The 26,821-nt window shown below is 39.6% G+C and overlaps 1 pseudogene; it reads right to left on the bottom strand.

Annotated features, from left to right (window-relative positions):
- Window positions 1-1,781: 1,781 nt before the first annotated feature.
- Window positions 1,782-26,739, bottom strand: LOC116787834 (annotated as a pseudogene).
- Window positions 26,740-26,821: the final 82 nt, after the last annotated feature.

Genomic DNA, 26,821 nt, shown 5'->3' on the forward strand with positions numbered 1-26,821 from the left:
GTGTGAACATATGAAACGCCACATCAGCTGCTGAGAAGATACTATTTCTGGTTTAGTTCAAATTACCTGAGATTTTAGGGTGCATCACAAACTCTGAAAAGTGACATACAGAAGGTGGAGCAGGCTGTACAAGGAATCCTCAGAGAACTGTTTTCACTGTCTCAATAATACATGTTTTCTGGCCAGTCTGGTAAAACCAGGAAGGAGCAGATGTTCACGATTCACAATCAAAAAGTCCACAGGCAAAGTCAAGCAGAGTATCTAATCCTGACAAAAATATCCCCAACAGGGAAAATCAGCTGAAAAGTGAAATTGTAGAGGAGTACCTCAGGGAGCCTGAAGACTTGGCAAAGCAGATGGAACACCCAGATCTTAACAATAACAGGAGAACTTTGATAAATATGATGATATCCTCCATGGCAGGCATTAAGGAGTCAGTCCCTGCCCATTTTGGCAGTTCAAGTACCTTATTTTGAGCTCATGAGTGGTGGGTCAGATAAAACAGTGAATGGAATTTTAGATAAGGTTGAAATTGTCTATGTACCTTGTTGGAAAACTGGTGGAGAGAAGAGACTTCTGTAGCTCTTGCCTACTTGTTTTAGGACAGGATCTACGAGGAGTTGAGGTACTCCTGTAAGTCTCATCTTGGCTGACCTTTGACAAACTCCCAAACGCCAGCATCTACCTTTCTTTCGCAATGGTTCTGTAGGACTATTATCAAAAAGTCAGCAAAAAATAACTTCTTAATCAGGTCCAGCTCTAGAAAAGAACACCTCTCTTTTCCGAGTTACCTCCGAGGAATAATTCACACTAGAAACAGAAGCTAAACATCTCTCTCTGCCATACTTTCTTGGTCTTTAGTGTGTTTGTGTGATGCACTGTGATGAAATGAACAGAATATTGGTATCTTACTGCATTTCTCCAGTATGGTTCTCTTGTGTAATTACCATAAACTCTGTAATCCCTTTTACATACTATCCATTTTGGTAATAGTTCAATTCACTATATCGAACAAGCTCCAGATGATGCTAAAGCAAAATGGCATTTTAAGAAGACAACTGCAGAACACACATGTGATCTGGGACAGAACACAGTTGATTGTGAGAGGAAATGGCAATGGTCTTTCAAGACAAACCTGTAAGTTTGATTTAATTGATAAGAACAGATGTCACCAAAGACCTAAACAGCCATGGATCTTTACATTCATTATATAATACAAATTGGAAAAAATCAAATATCCTTCATAAGATATTTATTTCACAACAGTTCATGACAAAAAGCACTTGGAAAACAAAATTCTTTAAAGGCAGAAGACCATTTAATTGAAGTTATTAAAACCAAGTAAAATTATTTCAATTGATACTTCATGGTCACCACCTTCTGTGTCTGAGGAGGGCTTTATGGACGTGCTACCAATAGTCTCAATGAAGTGCCGGAATATTTTGCATATGCAAAAACATTAGCAACTAGCCACCAAGACAATAGGAGGTTGCAGACAGAGAATACTAAGCTATTTCCCTATCACACACAGCTGAATTTTTGCCTCTTGAACATCACAGTGAGATGGGGTTAACAACATAGAGTGTTGTGTTTGCTACTACAGCTCTGAATCAGAAAGCAAGTACTGCTTAGTAAATTAAACTACATGGCTTGGAAACAAACACTTCAAGTTTTCATTTTTGAGAAGTTTACTTAGAAGGAGATGGCCCCTGTCAAGCACAGTGAAGTAGCTATCATGTACTATCACGGTAAATATTTAGGAAGGGAGAGGAAAATGCTGTTCAAGCAGAGGGCTGTGCTTGTGATACTGGCTGGCTAAGGGCTTGTTTCTTCCGTGCCACAGCCATGCGCAAGGCCTGAAGAATCATGTTCTCATTATTCATGATGTTGTAATTAGTCAGCTTCAGGAGCTTGTTGAAATCTTCTGCTTTCAGTGAGACCTCTCTGGTTGAGTATGGAGAGCAGAAACTGGAGATATCAACCTTGCCCTGTTCCATTTCAGCAGCACTACGTGACATGCCTGTCAAAGGAAAAAAGGAATGTGTTTGTACAGTCCCACAGAAATACCATACTCTGATAGAATACATCAAGAATAATGAGGAGAGATCACAGGTGCAATTACTATGATGATAAGTGCAGTGCTATGTTCCCTAAAAAATCTACTTCTGAACAAAGCCTATTGGAATGGAAAACACAAACAATGGTGTCACTAAACGTCATTCCATTGCAATCAGCACCTTCTACTGGTCAGTTCATGGCACATCATTTTATGTGGTCACTAGTGTTCATGTCTTATGCTGAACATTCTTGAGTACAATACAAACTAAAAGGAATAAAGAGATACACAGGACAGGAGGAAGCAGAATACTAGTAGCCTTGGAAATCATCATAAAAGCAATGTCTCAAATATTCACCCAGAAGGACACAGTACATATCACTTTATGTACTATTGCTTTGATTTTCCAGCATAGTCAACCAACACATTAAATGGCCTAAATAGAAAGCACAGTGGTACTCCACATATATATTTATATATGCGATTCTCCCCTAGATCTGACTGTCATAAAAACATAATTTGAAAAATATGCTTTGTTCTACACATTAAAGTAAACATTTGGAAATTACAAGGAAAAAGTAGTTTCCATTCCTCTAATTGAGGAACACGTTCCTTCTTTCACTGAATTACATCAAGACTCAAACTAAAATTATGCACAAGATTTCATCAGATTTTGCAAACAGTTTGAATCATCACATTTTGCAGTATAATCGCTAGTAGGAACAAGCAAACAAAGGAGTTTTGTATTGGGAGGAGGAAAAAACACCCAGAGAGTGAGAAAGCTCCCTGAATCATTAAAATTATCTGTGTACTGTTAACTTACCAGGTGCTACATATCTTTGAAAGGTATCATTCACTAATGGAAAATAAAGCAGCAGAGGAGCTCCTGGGGTGTCTGCACCATCAAACATGTAACACTCTTTCAGGTTCTTCTCGTCCTCCCTCAGTCCAATGCAGGGAAATGGAATTCCCTGCTCTGCGAAGTATGTGCAAGCCTGCTCCAGGGGCTGGTTGTGGCCCAACAGCAGCAGCATAAGGAACAGAGAAGACACCCAAGATCAGACTGCTGCCAAAGCCTGGTAATTCATGACAAATTGCACAAAAAACAGACTGAGAGCACTGGACAACCAGCAATAATGTGAGCACCTGTAGCCCCAGGGACTGCTTTTCTGTTGCCTGAGGAGACATTTGGAAATAGTCTTAACTAAATTTGCAGTCCAAGACAGTAAGCTCCACAGTCACATTATCTGTTTATATAGCAGTATAACTTGTCCATTGACCTCAATAGACTTTAGTAGGGTTTTGAGACCAACTACCCATTTCTATAACCCGGAATGTCAGAAATGAGATTTCAAGCTAACATATTTTAGACCTCAAAATATAGCACTAAAAACATTCATCAGAAAGCTCATTTGTGATGACCAACTTTGTTAAATTATCTAACAAAATACTATCACCTCAGTTGGAATTAAATATTTCCTGAAGAATTCTGAGTACAAGAAAAAAACATAGTGCAATATATTTTTTTTTCAGCTGCAGTACAGAGACTAGTATTTTTTATGTGGCTTTACAGTGTAAGAGCACCATTAAAGTCTCTTCCACTCAAAAAAATGACAGAACCTTAACCAGTGAAATTTGTGTTTTCAGTGGTGTCCCTCAGGGTCAGTTTACAATTACAAGTCTATATTTTGAAGTCTAAATCTGTCTGTTTATGTTTGGAATATCACTTTCAAAATCTATGTAACCATTTTAACCAAATCAGATTCCTGCAAACATAGTAAATGTGTTTGATGTCTTGTTTAAAGTCCACTATTCAAGAGAAAAACTGTATTTGTTAAAAGAAAAAAATAAAGATGAAGAAATTCTTCACTTACTGGTTGTTCCTGGACAGCTAGTAAATCACATTTAATATAAAAGACAAATAAAATTTTACATGCTTAAGCAAAGTACAGATTAAATTCAGCACCCGAATCACTAAGTTTTTCCAGCTATATTTGTGTTATTAAATCTTACATATAACTATAAAGAAGTTGCAGCTTGACCTTCATAACTTCACTATGCTGCTCTATATTTCACTTGTGAAACACTTAGGGCTATTTCAAAAGTAGTTTGAGAAAAATAGAGATATTTCTTCTCTATAAATTTCCATTCCTCTTTTGAGATTTGCAAGCAGCATGTTACTAAATTCCACTAAGTTCCACGTTTTATAGACACCTGTCTAAAAGTGTGAAAAGCAAAGGAAAAGCTGTTACTAAACAAAAACAGTTTTGAGACTTCTCACCAAAGTCTGTGATCCCCGTGTAATTTAAGTGTATGATGACATCCACTTTCCGCTCTGATCTCATAAGGGGTGGGTAACTGGTTTCAAAGAAGAAAGCTGCATCCACCAGCTCCAAGTGTTCTGAGTTGCCTCTCAGGTCATTAGGACAGGTGTCTAGCAGAGTGTCTAAGGAGTAGAAGATTCAGAGCTATTAGCAAACTGCAGAGATATCCATCAAGTTAGAAAGCAAAAGGAATGTGAGCTTCCCTCCATCCAGAATCTTCCTTTACTTTAGGGTAGCATGCAGCAATCCTAAAGTTCCTTCACCCTCTCCACTCACATTTTGTTAGTGTTTCTAAACCCATGAACTGCACCAAACCCTAGGCAGATGTTGCCTATGTGCAGAGCCCCACCCTAGCATTTTTCATCCCAGTAAGGACTTCCAGTACCAAAATGACCCAAAAACTGAACAGCTGTATTATTGAAAGTGAAAGGTGTGAGGAGTTACTCTGTTCTCCCTCCTCTCAGTAAACACTAACAGCTAACCATAAAACCCATTCAATTCTCTTCAGGACATACAAAAGTCTCTCGCTAGTTCCCAACTCCTGCGCCTGCCACAATGACTGCTGAGACATGCAGGCAGGAGAGCTGACCACACCTTTCCATTTTGTGAAATGTTCATGCTGGATATACTCATTGTGCATCTGGAGGCCTCTTAGGAAGTTGTGGTACTTGGAGACAGCAGGGCGATCTGTCAGGATATCCCGGAGAGTTGTGGAGAGGCCGCTCGTAGGAGTGAAAACGCACGTGGCCATCTCATATGGCTTCTCGGGCAAGTCTGGTTGTTCCTCTAGAGGTACATGGCATAAATGACACGCAGCTGAATTATAACCACAAATAAGAGGAGGCTAGACAAAGAGAGGAAACAAGTCTTCTGTACCAATAGTAATCATGTGTTCCTAGCTCTTGGCATTGTGATAGTTCTAGTTGGTCCAGGTGTGGACACCTGAATTCAACAGAAAATTGCAAATTATTATATAAATCCAAGCATAAAGTTTGGAGGGTTTTTTTTCTGAAAACATGGTCCACGGGAATGGGACATAAGTGTGTTCACTGGCTTTCCTTGAATTTTAACATGAAGATGCTCATGAGTATTGTCAAGAAATGGTCTTTAAGTATGGAGCTGCCTCTCTCAGCTGGTGTAACAGAGCTCCACTACATTTACTTCATTTGACCTGTACTAAGTCTTTCAGTTTAGTTAGATTTTGAGAGAGGGATGTGCTGTGTAGGGCAAATAGATGTTGAAACAGGAACACTCAAGCTTCTCTCTGGCTGAAAAATAGGCTTTGACAGAAGGCTTTGACAGAAGTATTCTTTCAAGCCTTTTAAACACAACACTTTAGGGACCACTTTATGTATCCATCCCTATCTCCTTTGCACCAAGGCCTGTCTGATGGTGCCTTTCCTTCTTATCACAGTCTCACTATGTATGCAAAGCACTGGCTATTCAGTAAAATCAAATCACTTGATTTTTCTGGTGTGTCCCATACCGAGAGACTAAGCAACAGGATGACAGAAAAACTCAAAAAATGAGAATGTGAGTGCCGTTAACCTGTTAGAGGGGCCTAGAGGAGGGTACTTTTATTTACCTATTTCAGTCACTTTGTCTTGGGTCCACCTGTGCCAGAAGTCCTCTGAATTGTCAGCTGCGTGCCAGGCATCCAAGAGGTTTTTGGAGAAGATACTACTCCACATTCCTAGGAAGTGGGAGAGGCATAATAAGTAGTGTTGAGGTAAACACAATTAAGTTCTTTTAAAAACTGCCTTCTGTTCCTTCTGCAGCTCTTCTGTAACATTTTCATATTTCTATGCAATTTTTGCACAAGTCCAGACACCTATTTCAGTGATAGATCAAACTCCAAAGGTAAACTTATTTCAGAAATAAATTCAAAATCTTTTCCCTCCCACTATGTTTTACCTGGAACATTTTTTTTTAAATTTTATATCATCACTTTCCTGCTTTCATTTCCTTTTTCTGTTGATAAAGGAATATTTTCAGCTAGCTCCTTCTCTGATTACCCTCTTTCTTGCTCCATTTTTTTCTTTTTAACTTTTCCATTAGCTTCCACAAAATCTCATAGATTTCCAACTTTGAAAATTTTTTGCAAGTTATGGGAAATAGTGATGCCTCAAAAGCACTCACAAAGGTACATGACAACTTATTTGTTATTTTAGTTTCATTTTATCATAGTCCAAATTATAAAACCACCTTTGCTAGCAAGGGTAGCTGAATGAGTCTCAGGAAACATGGAATTATCGAATATCCTGAGTTGGAAGGGATCCACAAAGATCATGCAAATCCAACTCCTGGCCCTGCACAGGACAACCTAAAAATTACACCATGTACCAGAGAGCATTGGTCAAACTCATCTTGAACCCTGTCAGGCTTGGTGCTGTGACCACTTCCCGAGGAGTCTGTCAGCTGACTGACCCGGCACCTGTGCTTCCACGTGCATAACAACAGGTTTCTGGGGACTAATTTCCCGAATCACTGGTGTTTGTATTAAAATCTTGCCAATCCCCCAGGCTGGTGAGTCACCTTGCATGAAACAGATTCGGGACTCAGGGAGCTTCTTCATCAGGCGCCCCATGAAGAACTCACTGCCAAAATCCTCTGCACGAATGAAGGCGCCATACTTCAGGAAGCCCACCTCGTATGGTGTGAACTCCACCCACTCTGCCAACACATGCACCAACAACGTTAGCTCCACTACTGAAAAGAGTGCAGTTGCCAGTCTTGGAATAACTTTTCAGGTGTCAGCTCTTGCGAGTAAGCTGGCTTGCACACGTCCTGAGTAAACCCTGCTGACAGCCACTTAACCAACTATCTCACTATCTATGAGTTTGTGAAAGAGCAATGTCAGGACTAAGGGAAAATTTTAATTCTTCTTTCTTTTTATTTAGTGAGTGCAAATGTTTCGCATGAAGGGTGGACTAGAACACAGATTGATTTCTATTGCTTTTATTGCCTTTAGCCAATCATTAAAAACATAGAATCATAGAATACTTAGGTTGGAAGGGACCTTAAAGATCATCTAATTCCAACCCTCCTGCCATGGACAAGAACATACATTAAGCAAACAAAAAGGTCCAGTGAATCCCTTTCTTTAAGAATTCTTAGCAGTCCTGAGACTGTGTCACAGAATTATGTTGTTTTATTAGTCTGAAATTAACATCTGAATATGCACAATCACATGCCAAGAGAGTTTACAAAATACTGAACTGTCACTGTCTATCCCATGGCTGCCCAGTTACTCTTTACATTTGGGAACAGTACTTCTAGTGGCTTTGAATGAGAATTTAAAACAATTCATCATGATTTACAGTATCCCCTAGTTGAAAAGATAGCTCTTTTTCAGATTTGAAACATTACCTCTAAAATCTTTGGTGGCAACTTTGTCCTTGACATTCAGGGCGAGGTAGATGGGCAGAGGGTTCTGACCTTGATTCACTGCCTGACGTTGATCAGAAAGTCTATGGTGGCTTTTCTGGATTTGGAAAAAAACCTGAAGAGTTAGCTGATTATCAGTTCTTTAAAGATATCAGCTTATAAAATCTGACATATGATTTTCCTAAATTTCCTCCTGAATTTAATTCTATGTGCTCGAATAACAGAGGATAAGAAAATCATGTTAGCAGGAATAATTTCTGCTAAGATAATCATCCATGTTTTGCATTCTGTATACACTGACAGCAATGAGTTGTTTCACATGCTTCTACCTTTACATTTTTAAATGTAAGTCAACAAGTAGGGCAGATCCGAGTAATTCAGCTGTTATCATATACTTCATCTGTTAATCATAAGGGTTCTTCAAGGCAGCATGTTAATGATCCTTCTAATCTTTTTTTTTAAACGCTATATTGAAAGTTAACATCCACAGAGGAAAAATCCTTGAGCTGTCCAATACTAAAAACTTATACATGAAATGGAGATTTGAGTATACTTAAACCAAATTAAATTCTAGAAAATTTTGCTATGCAGCACTGAGGTTTGAAATACAGTGTGAAATATGATATGAAATGAGATTATTCATTTTATCTGTTTCCTCTAGACAAAACATAAACCGTATTTACAGGATTTAAAAATAAAATAGCTTTTTCTCCAGCTATTGTCAGGCTTCTAGTTTACATAGAAGATTTTGCTTGTGTCATTACAACAAAATTAGAAACTGGAGGTCTGGAGAGATCAAATTCAAAGTGGCTGAAAGGCACCTACAAAATCATAGTTTTGGTAGTTAAGATGTCTCAGGAGCTCTGGATCTATATAGTTTCTTATCACTAAATCCCAAAGTTCTGTACATATGAGGTACATCTGCAGTACATTCAAGTTATGAGTGCAGCTAGTGTAAATATTGCAGCAGTGGAGAGATAAAAACATGGGGACATAAAAAGCACCTAAGAAACTTAAAATTTTCTTGGACAGATACAGTGTTAATTAGTTGGTTACTTTAGAGCTAGTCTGAGCATTTCTATGTTACATCTATGACACTTTAGGCTCCAGTGTAGACATAATCTATCTCCAAGTTATTAATGTAAATAAGTGGTGTTCTGCTTGCATACCGACTACAGTGTTATTGACCAGGTTCTCTTCCTAGAGCTTTAATTTCTTGTAATGGTCATAAATATTAAGTCAACAACTTTATGAGAAGAAAGATGTATAGACATTACCCCATCATTCAACATGGATTCAATCATGAGTCCCCACAGATCAATAAAAGAGGTTTTATGTCCTGCTTGGGTCCTTTGACTCAGCTCTCTGTAATAATTCCTTAGACTTTTCAAGCAAAAAGCCCCCATCTTGCACTTTGCTGCTTGCTTCCGTGCTTCAATAATTATTTCTCCGAGATCCTTACGTGACCAATCAGCATCTTCATATAGCTTTGTCATTGTCCTGCAGGCAGGAAACATGATGGAAAGCAGGGGAAAATGACAAGATCCTTTTGAAGCTCAGAGAATACACTTTGCAGATCTTTGGGTACTTACTGTTTTATCTTTTAGTTACTCTCCTCTTTGAGCTTACTTTGAGCAGAAATGCAAGTCTAAAGGCAACTAGTCAAAAATCACTTGATCTGGGATCCACACAAGCCTCTACATGAGCTGTCTATGCTGTTTCTGTCCAACAGTAAACAACCATAAAGCATCATTTTTGCATAGGATTAAGGATGTTTGCCCTTCCAATAAAGTCTACTCTTTGGGTTAGGGATAGGTTACTTCAGTGACACTAAATGTATGACGTACAACAGTCCTTTCATAGATGACTTTGGCATTAATAGCCCAAAGATGGAAGCAATAACTCAATTCACCACCTTTACCCTGAGACCAAGACAAAGCATGGGTTTTTCTTAACACAACAAACTCCAAGCAACAGTATCAAAACTCCTCACCATGTTGTGCCAGATGAGCCACTGATGTATGAAATACAATCCAGAACACGCAACTTTTGAAGGCCCAAAATGCTGCCATACATGCCATGAGTGCTCTTATCCCACATCCTGCTGTGGTCAGAGCCACTATAGGCACCTGTTCACAAAAAAAAAAAGAGAAGAAAACATAGATGGAAAAGTGGCATTAAGAAACAAACAATGTCAAAAGATTACAGAAATGCAAAAGTAACATCCAAACACTAGTAAAATAAACACATACATTAGAGATAAAGCAACATTGCTCTATAAAGCTGCAGGGCATCCCTGTGGAATATATTAGATCTTGGCACTTCAGGAAGGATTTTTATGAAACACAGACCAAACCTATTGGTTTGAAGCTCCTTCAAAGCTCAAGTTGAAAGCCAACTAGAAACAGAAGTTCTGGTCATCCAAACAGACAGCTGAACTGTCCAGTTGAGATCATTCTGATGGCAAACAGCGCCCCGGAGAAGAAGCTCCTGTCAAAGGTCCTCACTCATTCAGATGGAGGTAAAAAAATCACTTCTCGTTTCCAGGCCTGAGAGAAAGGAGAGAGAAAAATCCGCCAACATTACCCTTCCTGATTACCTCATGCTCTTGCAGATCTTCCTCCAAATGAAGAACATCCTTTAGTGCAGCAGCAACCACCTTCCTCCGGTTTTGCAGGAAATTCTGTTCATCAGTGCAGAGGTCGAACCCCAAGCGGGCATCTAGGTTTCTTGGCCTGAAACACAGACCCTGAGTCCTGTGACCAGGGCAAAAATATTCTTATTGTGGACAACTCCAGCTGTGCTTGTGTGTGTGTACAGATTGTGGACAGTATAACGTAATAAATGAGAAAGAACAACACACTTCTGGTTTTATTTGCTCATATAATTATTTTTTCAGTTTCAATAGTTGCTGCCATACATGCCCATAACTAGGCAACCACTGTCAACAGGCATTGCAGTTGAATAGGGAAACAGCTACCATGCCTTGAAGTCATTTGTATAATTCAGAAAAATCATTTCTTTGCAAAGCTGCTCTATCCATCTGTGGGCACAATAGTGCACACAAATCAAGATCTATTACTGAGATGCACTAGCAGTTTGGAAATTTGGAGGAAATAGACTTGTGATTTAATTCACCATCAATGTGAAAAGGAAAACCCGGCAAATAAAAACCTACAACCCAATAATGAACTCACATATTTGCTTAGAACTGGTCTTGCACAGACCCCTGCTGATTTCAAATGAGCTTTGTGTAGGAGCAAATGTCTCCTAGTTAGTGGATCAGGTCTTGCTGGAGACTCACTTACCATTCATTTGCCTTTGTATACAAGTCAATTGTCCTGTCCTGAAAATCACAATACAGACAGTGTAAGCAGCGTAACCTGTGCCTTCCTCCCCTATTCCATCCAGGGCCTGAGTTTCCCTGTCTTGGAAGTATGAAACATAGCTGGAGAATCTGGTCTGGGCTGTGAGAGACATTAACAAGCTCCAGCACTGCCTGGGTTGAGTAGAAATGGGCCATTCACAGAAGCTAGGTGGGCTTAGGGTTCCTCAGCTTCTCATAGTTTAACCGTCGTTTTCTGGGAGGGTCATTGAAAGCTGGACATCTGAACCACACACATACAGATGTTCTCTGTTTGATCTTCTGCTTCAAGCATTCCCTTTGCAAATATATATCTTACTTGTCATATCCATTACTGTTAGCTCACATACTACGTTGATGAACATACATATTAGACATGTCCTGAGGAAGTTAGTTTAAACTCAGAACAGGATTACACAGGGTATGACTGGAACCACGTGCAGAATAAAAGAAAAAATAAATATTGCATAATTGCAGAGTGACTGTCTTTCACACCTTATACTGTAGCATGCTTCATGTCTCACAGGAACTGAATCACTGAACTGTAAGACTAATCATTCGTCAAACTGATGGTGTTGGACTACTTCGTGTTAGGAAAGATTTGTTCTCACCTCTGCTATTGTTATTTTCTCTTGTATAGGAAGTGAATTTAGAGGTAGAGTCACAGACTCGTTCATATCCCTTTCATTTTGACTTGATGTAGACTGGAAAAACGGATAAGAGAAAAAATAAAGACAGTTACCTATTATACAAAAAAAGGAGAAAAAAAAAAGTAAAAGCAGTCTCCCCTGTCTCACTTGCATGCATGCACTTATCAATTCCCTGCAGACACAGATCTGCACAAGCATTCAGATATTAGTGGTCCCCAAAGAAATACACAGCAAAGAGGCAGCTATGTGTTAGTGGCAATTACGTACCCTGCTGAGATGCCTCCGCCGTGGTAGAGCCACAGTGAGCGCCGACTGACTGTACTTGATGTAGTGGAACCTGGCCGGGGAGGTCGGGCACAGACAGGAGCTCAGTGTGTGGGTCTGGGTTCCTTCATATGACCCGTCCACAGTTAACGCAAACTTTCTCTCTGAAGCAAAGGTGTTTCAAACTTAAGTTCTTCAAAAAACTGGGGTAATTTCTTTGCACAGTAATGTACATATGTTTTTCTTAAGTAATTACTTCATTTTGACACCCAAATTATAGGAAAAATAAATAGACTCATCTGGGGTTTCAGCTTTAGAGCTGGTGTGCAGAACGTGCCATATAGCTTTAGCACTACTGCACTTACATATATATGTGATTGCTGAGACTACTGCTGTATTCATTAGGTAAGGACTCACAGCTGATAACAGTTTTGGGGGAAAATCACACTCTCTTCTGAAATTTTCAAAATACCTTAGTATTATACCAGAAAATATTTTAGTATTACATACTGTCTTATTGCTGAGATGTTTTGAAAATTCTAGACTTCATGGAAAAAACATGGGGTTTTATAGCAGAGAAAAACTCTCTCTGGAATCAGTAAAATCTCAGTCCCTCTGTTATGTTTCCCTTTCCTTCAACCTGTAACATTTCTTTTGAAATATTTCTAGCACTTACAAAAATAGTGTCTGGTGGTTTTCTGTCTTCATGCAGTAAGCCTCAGATATGTCTGTTCAAGTAATTAAAAATGGTCTTTATATAGAATATCAGCCTAAGTTCAAGGTGAAATATACTCTGTAAATCCACACACTCAGAATATATAATCAACCTTCAAAAGAATTATCCCACTCAAGCTTCTTCAGTCACATCTATCAAACTTTTTTCGCTGTGACAGCTGAGTTCAACTGGATCATCCACGTGCTTAAGCAGTGTGCTGAATTGGGGTCATCAGGAGATGTCAGAATGAGATGTTTGAAAAGTTGCGTAGGAGGTACACAATTCCACAGGTCTGGACTTGACATGGTAGTGATACACTGCTTGAAATGTGCAACAAATGTCTCTGCTAATATACTGTGAGACTTGTGTTTCACTAGTGGTATGTTTAATATTGTTATACCTAAAGAAATTTTATTAAGTTAAATGGTAAAAGAGGCCTACCTCTTTCTGCCCATTTCCTTTTTCTCAGAATCCAGAAACAACAGGAGTTAGCTTGAGTTTAGGACTCAAAAAAATTCAATTCCTTGCACAAACACTTTGAAAATTGTAAGCATCTGGCAAGATGTTATTGAGAGGAAAATATTTTTTGGGGAAATTAGACCACATGCTCATCACACCACATTCTGCAATAATCTGTATATTTTTGATCAACTATAACCCCCTCCACAGGCCACTGGCATCAGTGGCATTTTGTCTGGCACCTCAAATAATTTTAAACTAAGATGTTCAAGCGTAAAACACTGAGTGCTTTCACCATAAAGTGGCAATCAAATTTGCTCATTAAGTCAGTGAAAGGCTCACCCATAGTGTCCTTCCTCATCCTCCCACCGTTCACCTGCACCTCCAAACAGGAAACTTCACGGGACTGTAAGAGACAACCAGGGCAAGAGATAAGGCATTTGCTATCAGTAGAGCTCTGCCTCCTCCAATCCCTTGGACCATAGTCTCAGGGTGCACCTCAAGGGAGAGGTGATTCCAGACTGTAATCCCCCTACCAGTCTAGGGAGATGGGATCAGGCTTCCACATGGGAAATAACAGACCATGTAGAGATGAGGAAAGAGAAAGGATATACTTGCTTCTGCCTGGAGGAGCAGCCCTGCAAAGGCCTGGGAGAGGACTGGCCACAGGAGAAGACTCTCCAAACAATGCTCAGCCAAGCTGTCCCTGGGCAGATGGAGGGATGTCACACACCTGAGCCCAGCTCAGTTTAGGCAAAGGCAAGCGCTGGCAGCAGCTCACAGTTTTCGCAGCTTCAGCCTCTCCCAGTGAGTCACTAGCTGGGACCGCATGGGAAAGCCAGAGCCAACACCAGCTTTAGCCTGCCTCTTGGTCAATGCCTTCATGCCACCATATGGAGCAACTGCCTGGTACCTTTAATACTAGCTTTGCAATAAACATTCTTATATGGCAGGGGAAAAGATTATGAAATAAAAATTACCACTAAAACTCCATTAGTAACAATGTTTTCAGGAGGATCTGGACTGAAAGACAAAATGGAAAACAACAAATTCAAAACCAACACACTCTTCTTTTTCTTTTTTCTTTTTTTTTAACTCTTCTTTAATGGTTATTTCATTATCTCTATCTTTAAAAGTCCATCTTCGTACAGGCAGCATGGACAAACAGTGCCAGAAATTCTACCTGCACATTCAATCCATTTTGCCTCTCACAGGCTTGAGTCTGAACTTCAAACAGTTTATGGACAAGTGCTGAACAGAGGAGCTCCTCACTGTATCAGGCAGGATCGTGTCCTGACACACCGAAGAAAATTTACACAAGGATGGTATATTTACAGGCATAAGTACACTATTGCCCCATATTGTTCAGTTCAAATCTGTGGGATCAGAGCTAAAAAGCTGGTGAATTCATCCAACATTCCATTAAAAAAAGAAAAAAACTATCAAATGATGGTACCTTAAAAATCAACAGCAGCACTAGCATTGATCTACATCATTCTCCCATTAACTGCACAGTCAGCACAGAAACACAGTAAAAAAAATTTTTAATCTATTTCTAAAACAAATTCCAAGTATCATTTTCCCATAATCTTATGACAAAGCAAATATCTGGGATCCCACAAGTAAGGAGAAAGAAGGGTTTAAAACTTATAACTTCTTTCTGTCAGAGACATCTCTATGCCCCCATCAGCACCTGTGCTCGCTTTTCTCTATGTCTGGATGCCCGGTGTAGAAGCATGCACATCATGCATGGTCATGCACCCCTTTTCCATTAAATGCTCTACACACGTTTCCTGAACACCCAAATCTACCCTCTGCTTTATTCAGATGGTGACAGTGTTAGGGGGCTGCATGTGTAAACTATGCTTTCTCAGTAACCTCATGTCTCCGCCTTACATTTTGTTGCCTATTTCACCTCACGCACCTGCTCTCCATTGTGAATTCAACCTCCAGCTCCTCTTTTCCCTGCAAAAGAAAATGAAGATAGTCACAGCAGGTTGGTCTCCCTGTGAAGAGAGATACCCTACAGAATCTGTGCTCTTCAGAGTTCTCTATAAGCCAGTGTCCACCTCTTGTTACTGCATATGCCACAATTTTATTCATGTTGTATTTGGATACTTCTAGTATCACATACTTCTAGCATCATATCATTAATTTAGCAAACTCCCAGTTCAGACCTTTGCAGGACACACATAATACATACTACAGGGCCTCTTGGTGGCTGCTCCCCCTTTCTGCGGTCTTGGGTTCCCCTCCCACCTGCACTATTTCACAGGCCACTTACATTTCCCCTTTTCTTTCTCCTCACATGGGTTCTCACACTCCCCACTGATTCTTAGCATGTGTGAAAGTGGATTTCTCCAGTTCATACAAATCATTCTGACCTCTCCCAGCCCTCACTCACTCATGCAGATGGGCCTGGTGGCACATTAACATGGTGGCACACTTGGCTGTATGAAGCCCAGGGTGTTCTGGAGGGTGCACTTTGGTTTGGTGGAGTCTGTACACATAGACTCTTTGTGTGCTCATCTTTATCTTTTGTAATTGCTTGTCCCTGAGATTTTCTTCAGAGGCCTTTGTGCAATTCCCATGATCTTCTTGCCCTCCCAGTGTAAGCACTAAGGAGAACATGGCACTGAGAGCCAGCTTTCCAAAACAGGCATCAAATCAAATCAACATTCACTCAAGTCCTTCTAGGCCTAAACATTGCCCTCGAAACTTTAGTATGAAGTTGTCTCAACCACATGAAATTGAGATCTGATGAAAAACACAATTTTTTTAATATTCAGTTCTGCAAGTGTTATGTTCATTTTCTAAATTAGCTAAAAGCCATATTGGGGTTGGGTTTATGACTGCAGATCATTACTTTTGTATCAGCAAAACACAGAGCTCAAAACCACCAGCTACAACTGCAAAATAATGGGGTAAACTCATTTTGACATCAAGGACAGTAAACAGACAATTAAGTCCAATTACATTGGCCAGCTCTTTCTGTAGAAGCACGATCCAAAATTTGCCATAATTACAGAAACAACTGCATGAACCCCTGAAACAGATGGACATACTCAGGTATGGACAGTGAGAAAGGCTTGTATAGGACACATAAGAGGAAAGCTGAGATACTCATATTCTCACCTGACTCCACCCCCTATTCTTTGTCCTTGAAATTTATCCATACCTGTGGATTAAGCTGGAAACTTAGCTGAATGTTTTCCCCAAGCTGGATTTTGGAGACATCAAAGAATACGTGAGGAGATGGTCATCTTGAGTTACATTGTCCTCATCACAAACTTTTAGTTCCAGAATGTTCTGGAATAAAAAATAATTAATTAATTAAATAAATAAATATTAAAGGTTTAACAGACATAACATGCTACAGATATTTCATTTTAGCTGAACAAAATTGACAAAGAATTTCAAGAATGAAAAAATACAAACACTGCAGTTGCTCTCTACATACTTTATTGGCTATGCAGGCAGATACGGTCTTACCCAGCCATCAAAAGCTAAATAGGCACAGCAAGAGGGTGTGAATACAGTAAGAAAGTGTGAATACTTCTCAAGGGAACTCAGAAAGCCCCACAGAATGGAAGGGCTATATGGTGTGTTTGATATCTGGTAAGAATAGCTAGAGGTATCTGCACTCTTACCTTAACCTGGCTCTGAATCGTGAAGTGGAAGGTTTCATTCCATATTGGATTCTTGCTGTTCTGGACTGTCTTGGTGCGGAAATGCTGCACTGAAGCTGTTGGCAGGCTCAGGCTCACATAGCAATCAGACTGAGTTACTGTTGAAGAGAGGGAAAGCAGGAAAACAACGGATCAATGAAACAACCTAGTACCTCATAAGGTGGTGCACTGTGTGAATTTTTAAGCTCAGTACACAAAGCAATACTCAGAATGCAGACCAACAAACTAACTGGGGTACCATCAGGCCACTGCTAGACAACTATCTTGCTTTACTATTGTGAAAGCCTGGTACTGTGCTTTCTTGAGAATTACTTTTTCTAAATTCCTGGAAAAATAACAAATGCTCAAAATATGCAATTGCATTGCTGAAAAGGCATCCATATGCATATGGGCCCATACACACAGCAGTATCACAGAACTGGGCACCGTAGACCTTAGCAGCTGTGATAGGGGCTACCAAATGGACAGAGCCCATCTTCTATACACTGGGCTTCCACAGGTAGGCATGAACATACCTTAGTATGTCTAAAGTAGTTCTAGATTTATGTTTTGTCTCTTCTACTTTCTGGAGCATCCTTCCTTTTTTCTGAGACCTCTGGCTGCCAATGCAGCAGGGATAGGTGCTCATTGCATTGAAGGTTCCCATGAAGCCCCACTGCTGTCACAGAAGACACACCTTCCACCAAGGTACCTGCTCTCACTCTGTTTTCTTCCCTTTTTGGAAATTTAAAGAAGGGGGTACACGGTGCACCACAGACCTCAACAGCACAGATTTTCAAGACAAAAAAATTCAAGAAAAAAATTCAAGAACTGTGGAGATGAGAGGAATTGAATTTAATCTTCTGTAAGTGGTTTAGAATGAGCACAGATAAGAAAAGCATTGAAAAGTTGAACAGTTTGATGGCTAACATTTGCTTTGAGAAGCAACTGTCCTGAGGCAGGGTTTCACCAGTAAAACTGTATAAAAAATATATTGCTTAATGTCACTATTTTCACCTGCATCTCTGTGCCTCAGCCAGCACAGTAAAGGTATTTGCAACACTAAATGTGCAGGTGAAAGCTTGTCTGTGTTTCACAGCAAGGAGAGAGCTGACCTGGCTTCTTTGTATGAAATTGCATTGCTTTTGCCTCCACTGGAGGCGAGTTCAGGTCATAAAGTTCCCCTATCAATTTTAATGTTCCCAGATGTAGTGACAACAGCTTTAGTCTTTTTATTTTCCTTTCTCAGCTGAAGAGGCCAGTTGTAGGGTTGGGCTTCCCACCTGAGCTCCACCATAAGTGATGGACGTTAAGGGCCAAAGCTTTGGTATGAAACAGTCATTAGGAGAAGTCTGCAGTGCTTATATCATCAAGCACTTTCATTCTAAGATCATAATGATCTACCTGCTAATATATTTTGTCATCATTATTAGGAAATAAAAGACAAATATGAATAATGAGATTAACAATCCCGTGGACCCACAGTCAGAATTCAGGCATGATTACCCTATAGAACACAATCTTTTGGTTAGGGATGACAACATATACAAGTGGCAAAGATAGCATGAGGAATATTGCCCATAAATGCCAATTCCATTATTAGAATTGCATTTCCTCTATTTGTAATGCCATGTACTCAGCATTCTTGCTGTTGCATAGCAAATAGACCTGAATAGTAGTGGAATAGGCTTAAGTCTTGTCACATTTAGTTTTACTAGCAGACCTGATTTGGGGAAACACAGAATAATTGTCTTGGCCCTTTATTGTCTCCCCATCTGCAACTCAAGGGTTAACAAAGCCAGCCTTTTTCTGACCCCCACCCCATCTCCCCTGAGGCTTAAGTCATCTTTATTTCTTTTTTAGTAACTCTGAATGTAAAAACAGCTACTTTGACTGATGAAAGTAGTTGTTGTATACTCTAAGATATATGAATTCTACAAAAATATCAAAATGCATAGACATCACGTGAGCTTCTAACAATTCTAATAGCTCTCAAAATTCTGTGTGTATACAGGAAATGTCCATATGAAAATCTTTTTTGGCTCTTAGGAAATCCAGACTGGCATTAGAACAGATTGCTGTTGGCTCTTGTCCCCACTAGAAGGACCAGAAGGACCCAAATGGATAAGGTTATGGGTGAACCAAAGTTTATTTCCTTGACACTTCTCAAATAGCAACACATTCTCTGACTACTCTGTAATTGATCACTCTCTGCTACAACACTGTGTCATACACCTGTAAGAAATAACTACCTGTCAGACAGCAGAGCTCTGACTTCTCATTTAGATCTCCAACTTTCTCTAGGGCACTTCTGACCCAGTCACTAAACAAGCATGCTTCCCTCTTCCCACCTGCCAAATGTGTTTGGTGATGTGTTTTGTAGTTGAGAGGTGTCCTCTGAAACCTAATTACTTCTTGTTTGTGACGTGTTTTCCAGGTGTTATGAAGGAGGCACTTAAAACGCCCAGGAACCTTTTTTTATACATCTCTGATACCTCAGATCCATATTCTGCCTGACCAGTTCCAGGTACAAGCAGATGTGAGAAATGGCAAACCACAGCATATCCTGCGCCTAAACTGGTTGGTCACTCCACAATATCCAATTACCTTTCCACGTACACGTACAAGGCTCCCATTGCCAGCCACATGCAAGAAAATCATTGTCACCCTGGTATGTAAGCCTAACCACACCTAACTACAACAATTACGCTCACACAGTATACAGACAACAAAGCATCACAACAGTGACCTGTTGTGTCCCTCCCCTCAGCCATGACACGTGAACAGCCATCAGACATGCTTGGGGCAGCAGCTGTGGTATCACTGTGGGGCAATATCCTGCCAAAAGCAGGTGTGGCAGCAGGTATTTATGAAAGCACGGTCTCTTCGTCCAGTTATTATGCTAAATGTCTAATTATCTTCCAGTTTAATAGCAGGACTGGATCTTAATTATGCTTTACCATTAGAAAGCATTACAGCAATATGACACATGCTAAAAAACACCATAGCCCCAGCATCATGCTGTGTCCCAAACAGTAGGGTACCAGCAATTCTGGCTCAAGATGAAATCTCACCTGTCTCAGAGGTCAAATTCAAGCAGGGCTAAACAAAGAAAAATTATTCATTCCACCTCCTTTTTTGATCCAATGTCCAGCTCACCTATAACCTGGGCAGAAGCCTCAAGCATCTTTTCCTCTTGGACTGCCTTTAGCTGCTCACTATTTCTAGGGGGTAGATTTTTCATTACTGTCATGGTATAGTTTTCTTCTTATTCTGGTGAAAGAATCTGAACCAAAACTGTGGTCTCAAACACTGTTTGCCCTGATCATCATCTTGATCAGGTCGCCCTGGATTTGGATCTATCCAAGTCATAAAATACAAAGTATCATCACCAGCTGAGAGAAGCATTTTTCTTCTTCACATACTGTGTAGGTGAGTAGATACCTGGCTGAAGGCAAGTGGACAGGCCAGGATTGCTGTTTCCTGGAGTACAGATTATTAGATAATTTACACAATTAAAACTTTTTTATATTCTTTTTTTAAATAAAAATGAGTTACTTCCATGAAAGTAAACGTTGTCCTTCTCAAGGCCCTTTACAGTCAGACCATCAGAATTCGTTCTGTCCTGGGAGATCAGTTCCTGTCTCCAGGGAGCATTCAATATTAATCTTCTAATAGCTAAATTTCAACAGAAAGCTTCCACACTTTCTCCCACCCTGCCCTTCACACTGGGTGGAGCACCTTATAAATATCCCTAAAGCAGTATCAGTAGTCTCATTTACACCCCTCCTTAAAACACCCCTTTGCTGAGATGTTGCTAAACAACCTTACTGTTTCTTTCCTGGTTTTTCCCTTGTTGGGCTTTATCAGTCCACATCCTCTGATATTATAAATATATTTCATGCAGCACCTAGAACAATAGGCTGTTGGAGCATAATTGTAAGTGCTTAAATGGTGAAGTAAGTAATAAATAACAGTGAAACAATAAGAACAGCACAAGAACAGAACACCAGAGGAAGTCTGCAGGTTCCTGCAATAAGCATCACATTGGAACGTAGTCCCTCAAACACTAATGTATTTCACTGATTATATTTCTTTTCAGGATCTCAAGGACCTTTGCACAAACTGATCCGTGGCAGAACTGCTACTACAATCCTGTAAAAAAATGTTTTTATAGAAATGTAAAATACACTTAATAATATTATAAAATATAGCATCAAATTAATGTCTTGTATTAAAAAATCTAAAACTTTAAATTTCCAAAATTAAAAAGTATAATTAAAAAAATCCATAAAAGCTTCAAAAATATCATTTTCTTACTAAGAAAATGATGAAGAATATTTTTAACACCAGTCAAGGTTCCTTTAGTCTAGGGCCCACAGGCAGTGGCCACTGAGGGATCTTGGAAGCAGGAAATGATGGCTTAAAATTGCTCAGCTCAGTATCCCCATCCAGTTACCTGCTTTTACCTTATTTATACCCTTAATACTGTGTTTTCTTTTCTTTTGCATTTGTTAATTTCACTTAATGATTTAGTTTCTCTACAGTATCTTGTTCTTTAGTCCCTTTGACTTCTTTTTTTTTTTAGGGAAGGACCTTTGGTTTGTTAAGGTTGGCCACCACTACCAGAAGTAAATATGCCCCACATTTAGTGATGGGTGTCTAAGGAAGAGTAAAAGAGGGCAAACATCATATAATGCTCACTCAGCCCTCACAATTTAAGATTCAGAGACTTCACGAGCCAACCTTCACTGGATTTTTTTCTTCTATGGACTTGTCCAGTTTCCACCTGAAACTCACATAAACTTCCAGCATTTGTCATCTCCTACCAAGGGGAGTTCCCAAACAAAAAGCCATGTCCTTCTATTTGTTCTGGAGCTGTGGTGGTTGTCCAAGGTCTGTGAGAGGCTGAGTTTGAAATCTGAAGTTCTCTGCAGAGAAACCTGTGTTTTTAAGGGTAGGTTGGATTGGTGCCCACCCCAAGGGTCTCACCCCATTAGGGAGTTAGGATGCAGAGGGGACACACACCCAAATCTGGGAACTGGCAAGTGTTCACAGGTCCAGGAATATCAAGAGGCCTAATGAGCCTGATGGGGATGTGGGTGTGCTCAGTGGAGACAGGAATGTGGAGAACACAAACAAATTAACTAAATTAACAGGTGTTATCAATGATATCAGCTATGCATCAATACACAAGTGGAAATTATTATAAATTACACACTGAGGGAGGAGTGGGAAGAAAACACAGAATAGTGCAATGTGCATTAAAAAGTCAGGGTTTAAAAGGTGGAATGAAACAATTTAAGTTGTCTTAGATAAAAATATTCTCTTAAGCACTGAACTTCCACTAGAAGTCTTCTGTTATCTATTCCATAGGAACATTAGTGAGGTTTTGAGATTCTCTTGTTATGGATTAATTTTCCCATCTCCGTTATTTAGAAAATGGAGAAGACAGACCAATAGTCAAGTCAAACTTCAACACCAGGTTGGGAGACTATGTAGACACTATATATTAAACAGTGATCCAAAAACTCTACAGAAATCTAGTGCAAGGTTGGGCACAACTGGCAAGAGATAGAAGAAGCAGTTTAAAACATCAAAAATCAATAAGGTGCCTGAAAAAATAGGTGACACTTAACAACCTGTTCTATCTACAAAATTTTGCAGGAAAAGGAAAGTAACAAAAAAAAAGAGCTGGGAAAAGAAAGAATTAGAAAAAAAATCAGTGTTAGGAAAATGGTACTGTAAAGAAGTCCACTTCACTTGTGATGAGGGCCACATGCTTCTAAGTTTCGTAAGGCTGTGTCAAGCTCATCTCCAGAGAACTGTAAAGATGATGAATCAACTCAACAATATTCCCCCAGTTTTACAAACAAACCAGGAAAATTTTGTACATTTTTTTTACCTCAAGACTCTCATTTTGCTGCTTCTCAGTGAAAGTCCTATAAAGTTATAAATATAACTTGTACTAGTTTTTACCTTGTCAGTAAAATTAGGCAGAGATTAAATTAGTTCATTGAAACTTTTGAAATATAGGCTTATTTTATATGATAAACAGACTATCAATGAAATATATGACTTCTACAAGCCTGGCTGCACAGAAAAACAGTTCTCAAACGGCTTTAAAGGAAATCTTTCTGGTAAATACTGCTCACAAATTTTATGCTCAATAAAATCAAATGTTATTGGAATTAAGCAGCTGTCAGTCAAAACTAGATTCAACATTTAAACATAAGCAAGGCAGTGTGCCCTGACCGGTATGGTTTTCTTTTCCCACAGGATGAACGTCCACAACAAGCAAAGCATTCACCTTTTGCAAGCATTTTTTCTGTTTTCTTTTTTCAAATTCTTTTTTCTCCTCAATATTTTGACTGATACTTCCATTTCAAAGAGAGGATAGCTTGCCAATGTTGGTGGCGAATGTCTGTTGTTCTGTTTTGTGGGCAAAACATGCTTCAGAGTGTCAGGTTACAGCCTCAGCCTGGAAAGCCCATGGTGTGGCTTTACTGCTGCTTCAGATGCTGTGCTGGACTACAAAATCACATCCGTCATTCTAACTGCTCCTTTAAAAAGCTTTGTGGGCTGGTGGGACATGACTTGGACTGGGAAGCAGAAATGCCTGAGCATTTCAGTACCTGTCCCATGTTCTAGAAGCTTTCTAGTATTGTAAAGGACAGCATCAAAACATAGTAAACTCCATTCAGAATAAAAATAGTTTCAAGAAGCATTGATCTAGATGAGAAAAAAGTGGAGAGGAAGTTTGGTAAGTTCATTATCATGCAGATGGTTTAACAGAACATGATTATCTGGGGAGATACCTAAGGGCTGTAGTTTTCCACAGCTCGCTCTTTCAGTTCAGTGTGCATATTTGAACATTCAGGTAGGTTTTAGCTGTAGCAGGGGATTTCTCTCCAGTCTATAACTGAGCTTCAAATCTCCTTTCTATGCTGTAGAAGTATTCCAGTGGGAAGGTTCATACAGATTCTTCTTCCCCATACATTCAGCATCAACAAAGTATCTTACTGCTCTTCAATAAGTGTTGGAGTGAGAAACTCTTCTTTACATGGTCTCTAGAGAAATTGTCACAGAACTTGAAGCAAATCACATTAGAAAGGCACAAAAAGATATCTTGTCTTGCATCTTTTTAACTGAACAACTTTACTTTTGTCCTGTTCCTATACAAACTTTCTGGATTCAGACCTTTTGCATAAATGAACAGATGCAAGACAAAATCAGTCATCTCCTCAGACTGGAGGTGATTGTCATTCACACCTTTTTTTCTAGTGCTCTGCAGTTCAGGTATTTATGGACCATTAATAAACATTTATGTAACTATATTCTTGGGCATTTTGTAAAAATAATTAAGAATAGAAAAAGCTAACTGTGAGCCCTCAATTAAGTTTTGAAACATGGCTGTGCCTATGGTTGAATCAAATTTGACAGTCCATAAGCTGTCAAGTGTGCAGTCCTGAGCCCACATAAAATATTCTATGATAGGCCCAGGGTTACACAGGCTAGATATTACTGTAAGAAGGAACCATAGAATGGAAGTTCTTATTGCAGTCTTTCCTGTGAACAAAAGAAAATTTATTTGCAGATTCAGATGTGAAACATTTTATCCATTCTATGTAAACATGTTCTGCATTACAACTGGTGGCTAGACTTCAGTGTTGTATTGGCAAGTATGTAAGAATAAATAATATCTTCTGAGTGCGCTACCTCATCTTCAGCATACCACGATCACACATCTGATGTCTCTCTCCTTTTATAAATAGTCTGTAGTGTTTGCGACACTTGGTAATATTCAGAGTAGCTTTACAAGCACAAGGATGCTCCTCCAAAGATACTCACACAAGTCTGCTTTCCTGGCATTTTTCATCTGTATGACTTTTACAGTAAGCAAGTTGCATGGAGAGGGTTCCGTCTGTTGAAAAGTACAAAATGTATAGGATGAGCAGGCAGAAAGGAAGAACAGAAGCATAGTCAAAGACAACACTGAATTAAGTGTTTCAGTTCCAATCGACAAAAACATTTCTAAACCGAGGTCCCTCCTTGAGTATTGTCTTCTTCCTAGAAGGTTGTAACCAGGTGTGGCCACAGACACAAAATGTACAATAACAGACCAAACCTCTGATGTTGTCCACTTCCCAATCTGAGAAAACTTGTGGTAACCCTTAGTTTGACGTGTCTGACTCTTACAACCAATCTCAGAGAAATGTGTGATAGAGAACCTCGCTGCGTTAATAATACAGCTGACATACATCTTGGTCTGTGAAAATTCACAGAATGTCATATGTATCCACTATATTACACAACAAACAGCAAACAATCTAGCAGGGCAGGAATTAGTAACATGGTGTAACAAAGCTGCTCATAAGTTGATTTATAGCTACATAATACCAATCATGATGTAGAGCAGTGCTGGGTTTTAAACAATGAGGACCTGAAAAGTGCCTTTTAGAGACCCATCCCAAACTTCTGAGAAGGGCTGAGTGAGAGCCCCAACTCTGTAGTTATTTCTCCCTGAATAATTCGGCTCACCCAATCTTCCTCTAAGCAAAACTCTCAGGAAAGTATCAAAGGAAATATTTGCAGCCTTCCTGTACTTAAAGGGAGTTATAAAAAAGAGGGAGAGCACATTTTTACAGAGATAGTGATAGGATGAGGGGCAACAGACTTGAACTAAAAAAGAAGAGATTTGCATTAGATATTAGGAAGAAATCCTTTACCCAGAGGGTGGCAAGGCACTGGGACAGGTTGCCCAGAGAAGCTGTGGATGCCCCATCCCTGGAAGTGTTCCAAGATGGGGCCCTGAGCAACCTGGTCCTGTGGGTGGCATCCCTGCCCATGGTGAGGGGGGTGGACCTAAATGATTTTTAAGGTTCCTTCCAACCCAAGCCATTATATGATTCTAATTTTGGGAAACCACCTAAACCAGAGTAGTTATCAAAAGACATTTAAAAAACCTGCAAGGAAACTGGTTTGTTTTTGTCATCCTCTCTCAGTCTAAGCAAAGATCAGACAAACAGGATACTTAATGAATATACAGGAGCTGAAGGTGAGGTACTTTTTTCCCTAGATAAGTAACCTTCTTAAAGGAATAAAAGGAGGAAAAACTGCATTTAATGATCCAAATGACAAAAAAAACCCCAAAACAACAATAACAACAACCCCCCCACACACACACACACAAATCCAAACAACAACCAAACAAACCCTAAAAAACTCCAACAAAACTACGCCAAAAAACAAGTGGAGCAAAAAGGAAAGAGAAAAACTAAGTAGTGAAGCAACAAGCACATATAAGAGACATTTCATGCACACTACCTACAGAGCAGGGGGTATCGCAGCAACAAATACATAGATAAATATATAAAAATGTGCAATGTCTTACCATTCATTCCCTTATGCCCCAAAACTGCCACAAATTTAAGAGAGCTATATTTAACATCTCATATAATATTAGTTTCCTGACTCTTCCTATGCACTCATTGACATTAATGATAACTACTTATTTTTCCTCATGGGTTGTTTTGCCTAGCCTCATTCAGTGGAAGCAAAAAGGCATCTTTTTTTTTCTTTCTAATTGGGGATTTTCAAAATAGATAAATTACTGCATCATTAGTCTTTTGCATTCCTGAAGGCCAAAACACAAAGTAGTCACAAAACCCAGACAGCAGCCCTGCTTTGCTCTTAGCTTTGGTGAAGAAGAATTCTCAGAGCAAATTGCAAGAGTCTGAACACCACCTCCTACAGCAGGTCCCATCTGCCACCAATGGACAGCCAGCTCAGCTCATTACAGAGCCTCCTCTTGCCTTTTCTTACCTCACTTTTGCTGTAGAATAGTCCCATTGTGGTCTTTTCTGCCTCTGAGCCAGGTGTGAAAGGTGTAGGTGGATGGCTAGAGAGGAACTTCTTGTGCTTTAGACTGCCG

This window comes from Chiroxiphia lanceolata, chromosome 6 (genome assembly GCF_009829145.1).
Source record: "Chiroxiphia lanceolata isolate bChiLan1 chromosome 6, bChiLan1.pri, whole genome shotgun sequence".
NCBI lineage: Eukaryota > Metazoa > Chordata > Aves > Passeriformes > Pipridae > Chiroxiphia > Chiroxiphia lanceolata.